This window comes from Crocodylus porosus, unplaced genomic scaffold (genome assembly GCF_001723895.1).
Source record: "Crocodylus porosus isolate Cpor-Errol unplaced genomic scaffold, CroPor_comp1, whole genome shotgun sequence".
NCBI classification, from domain to species: domain Eukaryota; kingdom Metazoa; phylum Chordata; order Crocodylia; family Crocodylidae; genus Crocodylus; species Crocodylus porosus.
The window spans coordinates 40,529,509-40,536,398 of NW_017728912.1; the positions used below are offsets into that span (position 1 = coordinate 40,529,509).

The 6,890-nt window shown below is 43.5% G+C and overlaps 1 protein-coding gene across 3 annotated transcripts in view; it reads right to left on the reverse strand.

Annotated features, from left to right (window-relative positions):
- Window positions 1–6,890, reverse strand: part of RASGEF1B (RasGEF domain family member 1B) — a 39,865-nt gene that overhangs the window by 32,345 nt on the left and 630 nt on the right. For 2 of the 3 annotated variants that reach the window (XM_019534314.1, XM_019534313.1), the window contains one exon: window positions 5,301–5,435. The exons of the other annotated variant lie outside the window; for it this stretch is intronic. The gene's annotated coding sequence lies outside the window, so the exon portion shown is untranslated. Of the gene's footprint in view, window positions 1–5,300; window positions 5,436–6,890 lie in introns of those variants that run through there. 3 annotated transcript variants of the gene reach the window in all.

Consider the following 6,890-nt stretch of genomic DNA (forward strand, 5'->3'; position numbering starts at 1 on the left):
TTACACCACAGGGTGCCATGCAATATTAGCACTCCTAGGCATGCAAACACCTACACAAGCCACAAGATAAACCCAGGGATTTCAAATAGGAATCCATAATGTCAGTAGAAGAATTGCTCTATTTTTCCATAGTCAAGAAACAAGTGAAAACTTACAGAGAGCATTTCTGAGTGATGCTTTGGTCTAAAGAGATTGAGAACCACTGAAGTATACAAAGAAAAGTGTTTTTCCCTTAAAGTTTTAATTTAATGTGCAGTACAAAATTGTCAGAAATTTGATGCTGAGGGTATCCCTTTAAAAGTCACTTGCATAGTTACTTCTTATGTACAATGCTTCTAGGACATACCAAATACCATTTCTTATCGAAATGTATTTTCCAAAGGGCATAGATTTGTCAAGGGTGACATGTGTTCATAACAGAAAAGTCACACTACAATCAGATGAGACATGGGCACATCTTCAGCTGTACTGAAAACACAGTAAGACTATATATAACCTTAATCCTGTGGTAGCCCCAGTAAGGAAGATTCCAGGCTGGTTAACTGAACTGACTGCTCATTTCTGTATGAAGTCTGGGTCTGGGAATGTTGTATGATTTTTGTAGCTCATAAAGAAATACTAACAGGTGGTAACAGATGAGGAAAAGGGGCGGGGGGTGCTACACAGCAGATCCAAACTTCAGTTTGGAAGAAAAATCATGTTTCTTCTTGAACTCAAAGGGGGCTTTTTTCAGCATTCCTGGCATAAAGAGATTAGATGTGTATTTGTGTACAGGTCAATCATTAACATTCCAGAACTGTGGTACAGTAAGAAATCAGCCCCTTTATTAGTCAGGGCATTCTCCAAGCGGAGTTCTTAGATGGCTTTTTTGAAGCAAATCCATATATTGCTGAACTGCATGTGTGTGCGGGCGAGTCAGCCATAAGTCACTGACCCATGAGATTTAAGAGTGACCTAAATTACTCAGAATCAGTCAGCTGAAGTAGGAGGAAAAAAGAACGACAGTTTCTGTCACTGCTGGACTATTGTAATTCTACCCAACAGACCCAAGGTCAAGTGTCACAGGGTGTGTTTACACGAGACACTTAGAGCACAGAAGACTACTTCCACCGCACATTAGTGCAGCAGGCAAAACCTGTGGTAATGCACAGTAGATTTAGTCTAATGCACAGCAGCAGCACAAAAAACTGATTACAGTGCATTGTTAGTACCGGTCATTACAGGTACTAAACTTAATGTGCTGTAATTACAGTGCATTCCTGAACATGTAGACACACCCACAAAGTACTCTTTTTCTCCCCTTCCACCTAATAATCTTCTCTAGAATCAGCTGGCAGAGGGGCATGGGAGGAGGGGTTGAAGGAGGACTGAACTAAGCAGGCACCACTCTGAAGGAGTACAGTAGTATTATAAAAGGACAGGAAGGCTACCTCAAGCTGGAGCCATAAAAATACCAAGATAATTTTAGTGTTTTCAGCCAAGCCACCAGGACAGTACCTATGAAGCAGTTGGATCCCCTGCTTTAAGTAAGAACAGTTCACACATTCCCTATGCCTTGCTAAGGGGCCAAACCCAGTGACCTTGTACTATGGAATAAGAAAATACACTCAAATTCTGCTTTCGCTTTCCCCTCCTCAAATCCAGGATATATCAACTTCATTAACATGCACTTTTCATGTCAATAAAGTCAGAGAAATAGGTTCAGAAAGAGCTCTGCCTTTCAAGTCATCCCTTTTTACATGGGTGAATCTGACCTGGTTGCAGAAGCTAGGACTTATTAAAGAGGTATCCAACAAAAGCACCCAACAATAAATGGAGAAAGAATAGTTTGAAGGACAAGACCTAGCAGACAGTAGCTGAGTTCTAGTTCTGCCTTTGCCACAGACACCTTATGAGACCTTAGCGAAGTCACTTAACTTCCCTGTGCTGTCTTTCCCCAACAACCCACATCATAAAATGGGAAATAACATTTCAGCATCTCACAGAGGTATCATGATTAAGTTACAAGATGCTCAAGACATATAGCACCATAGTAGTGACCGGGTAAGGCCCTAACCTTCACCTGACTGAGAACCTTCCAGGACCTCTCAAGAGAGATGCTGACTGAATGAGATGGACGCTGCTTTGTGAATTAAGATGCTGGCACATACTTTGCCCAATTCCTGTGACAGCTACAATGTATTCCAGGAGGGCATCTTTTCTCCTTTGCCATTTTAACTGAAAGGCAGGCTACGATTTTGGGGTTTAACACCAAAAAATGCAAGGTTCTCCACCTTGGGAGGAAAAACCTGCAGCATCCTTATAAGCTCAGCAGTGGTACGCTGGCTAGCACTATGGATGAAAGAGACTTGGGGGTTATGACTGACCACAAGATGAACACGAGCCTTCGATATGATGCGGCAGCCCATAAAGCAAGCAAAACATTGGCTTGCATCCATAGATTCTTCTCAAGCAAATCCCAGAACATCCTCCTCCTGCTGTACTCGGCCTTGGTGAGGCCACAGCTGAAGGACTGCATCCAATTCTGGGCTCCACAATTTAAAAAGGATATGGAGAAGCTTGAGAGAGTCCAGAGGAGAGCCACATGCATGATGAGAGGGCAGGAAAACAGGTCTTATGATGACAGGCTGAGAGCTATGGGACTCTTCAGCCTGGAAAAGCGCAGGCTCAGGGGCGATCTGGTGGCCACCTATAAGTTTATCGGGGTGACCACCAGGAACTGGGGGAACGTCTGTTCACCAGAGCGCCCCAAGGAACGATGAGGTTGAACGGTTATAAACTCCTGCAAGACCGTTTCAGGTTGGACATAAGGAAGAAATTCTTTACTGTCCGAGCCCCCAAGGTCTGGAACAGCCTGCCATCGGAGGTGGTTCAAGCACCTACTCTGAATGCCTTCAAGAGAAAATTGGATGTTTATCTTGCGAGGATCCTGTGACCCCAGCTGACTTCCTGCCCCTGGGACAGGAAGCTGGACTCAATCTTCCGAGGTCCCTTCCAGCCCTTATGTCTATGAAATCTATGATTCGCAACTGCAACCTATAATAGGATGTAATGACAGCATTTATGCAAAAGACTGTCTGTAAAGTCTTAGCTAGGACTGGTTCAGAGCAAAAGCTTCTCATTTAGGATTATAGGGAAGTAAGGCTGGAAGGGACCTCACCAGGTCATCTAATCCAGCCCCCTAGCGCACGGCAGGATCATCTCTTGCTAAACCATCAAGCCAAATGTCTGTTTAACCTGCTCTTGAAAACTTCCAAGGATGGACTGTTGCCTTGTTTTATGGGAAGTAAAGCAGCATGATTAACACATATCACTCCCCTCATCCCCCCCCCCATTAGGCAGGCTTTAAAATTTTCATGATCAATACAGTGCAATGTCAATATAAATCACAACAACTATAAGAGGTTTATACTAGCATGACTTATTCTTGAAAGGAAAAAAAAGGAACAAGTTACAGTGGTGGAAGGCACCTTTTTACCAGTATAAGGGTGTCCCCTCTCCTACAACACCCTAATTCATATAATTATCTCAGATAAAAATCATCATCTTACCCACAAGCAGAGCTAGATCAGTAAAAGCAAAACAAAATAAACTCCAAACTGTATTTAGGCAAAAGGTCTGCAAGAATTGTTTCATTTCACCTGCAGAAAAGGCAGCACAAGACCTCTTCCAATATGTTAGTTTATACCAGCGCTGAAGTTCATCCAGGACATTTTAGTTTCTGGTTAGACTAATCAGGGTGGGGAAAATGCAGCCCACGGGCCGGCTGCAGCACGCCAGCCCCTAAAAAATTTAGAAAATGAATATTTATCTGCCCCTGGCTGCCTGTCATGTGGCCCTTGATGGCTTGCCGAAACTCAGTAAGCGGCCCTCTGCCCGAAATAATTGCCCACCCCTGGGCTAAATCATGGGTGGTAGCGAGATGTACTTTTTTATGCAGTTGGTTCAAAACAGATAGATTATGGTAACTCAATAGAAAACAGCACTGAACACAATGGAAACACAGTATGAAATTGTTTGATTGAAAACACCCCAAAACACTTGTCTCTCCTAACCAAGGCAAGACCTTAAACTGCACAGAACAGGGCTTGCTGATAGGCTTCATCTGTTGGCTTCTGTCAACTTCTGTTCCCATTGCAGCAGTTCCCATGCTCAACAGAAGGTGGATCCCAGCACTTAGTAATTCATCAGGATCAAAGTCTCCTTGCCTTTTTAAACAATCGCACCTATTAAGTTAATACATGCCAAGTACAGCATTTAATCAACACATACCAACTTGGATTGTGAAATAAGCATCAAACACAGGCTACGAAGATCTCTGTGCAGAACATTTAAAAATAAGGGTCAATTGATGACAGTTTGTGGGAGATAAACATAGTTCTTCTGTGATGGAAGGAACCTGGCCTCTGGCCCCAAGCCTTCTCTCATAAAAAAACCCTTCACACTTTATACATCTCAGTCAGCTCCATTTCCCCTGGCTGTTTTAAATCACATCTTGGATGTGCCTCAGTGTGCAGATGGAAACAGGGTGCTATCAGCCTCTCAGTGGGGTGAAGACTACCCAAGATCAGAAGAGCTGATCAGATCCAAACCTATCTGAGTTCAATAAGGGTTGTCAGATGCTCTTTGTAAAATCTTATAGCAAGGATACCAGACATCTGGTGTTATGTGGTGGTTGTCCCATAACTTCCCAGGAAGCCTATGCTGTATACAGGAAGGTCCATAAATGGTACTCAACATGCCTATAATTTTAATTAGCAAATGGGAAGAACCAAGGGAGCAATACAGCCATTTAGCTGTTTTAACATTATTCCTCACAGCAGCAACAATAAAGGAGATCTTAGTGACAGTTTGTGACAAGAGCTTGATTCTTTCCCTCCTGCCTACTATTTACATAATATCATCACTGCATTTAATATTCAGGAGCGACCATTTGCTTGCAAGCTTGTTTCCAATGCCGGTTGATTAGCCAATTCAGACTGCACTTACACCAAACAAGATGTATTTGCAGGTGTCTAGAAGACGCAATGGCCTGTTTGTCAGTACAGTGTCATGCACACATATAGAGCCCTAAATTTACCTCATCAAGAATTCATCCAAATGCAAACAACTATTCCCAAACTCAAAGCTCTGCAGATTTTCTCCATAATGCAGAACTGTAAATTGAACAGCTCAACATTAATAAAAATAACTGAGGGGGAGGGAACCGGTGTGGGCAGAGGCATCCCTGAAGTTCATAGATGTGTACTCAAACACAGCAGAGAGACTTGTGCAGAAAATAGGGAAACAGAAATGCTGACCTTGTTATCCTGAGAAGATCCAAGAAATCCAAGCGTGTCCTTTAAAATAAAGTTCCTCTGTAGTACTACTGGCAGAGTCTTACTGCTACACTTGCTTCCAAGTGGGAGGGAAGAACCACTGTTCCCGTGACTACGCTGACAGAACGAACAGGAAAACAGTAGTAAAGGATAACCAGCCCACAGTCAAGACGCGCAAGGGCAAACCCAGTTCCTATAGGCTGTCACATTCCTAAAGCATTTGAGAAAATGCCGAGAATATTTTCTCGTGCTTTCAGACTCCCTAGGAGTCAGACTGAGTCAGTACTGACTGGAATGTTGTTATGGCTGTTCCTTGTGTACCGAATCTAAGCTTAAATATATAACAGAGGACTTTTAAGCCTTCCTGGTTGTAAAAGAAAAAAAATCTTTGGAGACTTAACTACAGCAGAAGTGTCAGAAACAAAAGCGTGTTATCAATTGGCGTCCTCTACAGGGAGAAAGCAGACCCCTGACACCCACATTAAGAAGTGCAGAGCCAGTCCAAGTCAATGGGAATTGCAGGTGCTCAACACCTCTGGGGAAAAGACAAGTGAAAATAAAAATTTCATTGCTGATCAGAAGGAGTAGAAACCCCTCTGACTGCAGAAGCACTTTTAAAAATCAAGCTACACTGAGCTTTTAGCATCTGGTTTGGTTATTGCTCATCACAGTTGTAACATGACACTAAACACCTCCAATATACAGAGATGAACACAAAGGGTCCCACCAACACTGTTCTTTCAACCATGCTTGAACACTGGGCATTATCCAAGCTGTAGCAACATGGCAATGTGACAGGCACCAGCTTCATTCCTAACCAAAATACAAGACTGAGCCATACATTCATCCACGGCAGGGTATGGCTCCCATCTTACCTTTCCTCTCCCTTCCCTCCTCCAAACAACAAATCAGACAGAAAATACATCACAGCCAGGACTGAAATGACTTACATGTAGCTGTTCATCAATAACATCTTTGTCAACTTCATAATGGCATCTCACTATAGAGATCATAAAACAAGTACAGTCTCTTTACAGCCTCAGTGAAACAAAGCCACAAACAAGTTAAACTGGGGCACAAGTGAACCAGGACAGCCCGACATGCTGTACTTGGTTTCCATAGGAGTGCTTCCAAAAAACAGGGAATGTGAAGAGGCTGTTAGTGTCAAACACAACAACTGAAAGGTAGCCAGTGCCAAGTGTACCAATAACCGGTATTCTGACCTCTCCTTTCCCCTGCCACCAAGGGTTAAAGGCTCCAAAACCAATACTTCTTTTACACAATGACCGAAACACACTCCTGAACACCACCTCAGCCACGCACCACTGCATCAGCAGCATGGCTCCGGGACAGAAGTAGGTGCTTCCTTCCGATCCATCAACTTAGGCTACACTTCAGTTGTTGCGATCAATCAACTTACATGCTAGGGGTTTTCCAGCAGCCCCCCTGGCTATCTGGTTAGTAGCACACTTGGTGCTGTGCATGCCCTGGCCATTGCCAAGTACACTTGGTACCAATTTTTCCCATGATTCCAGACTCTCCCTAGAGATCTCATCTGGGAGGGGGCTCTCT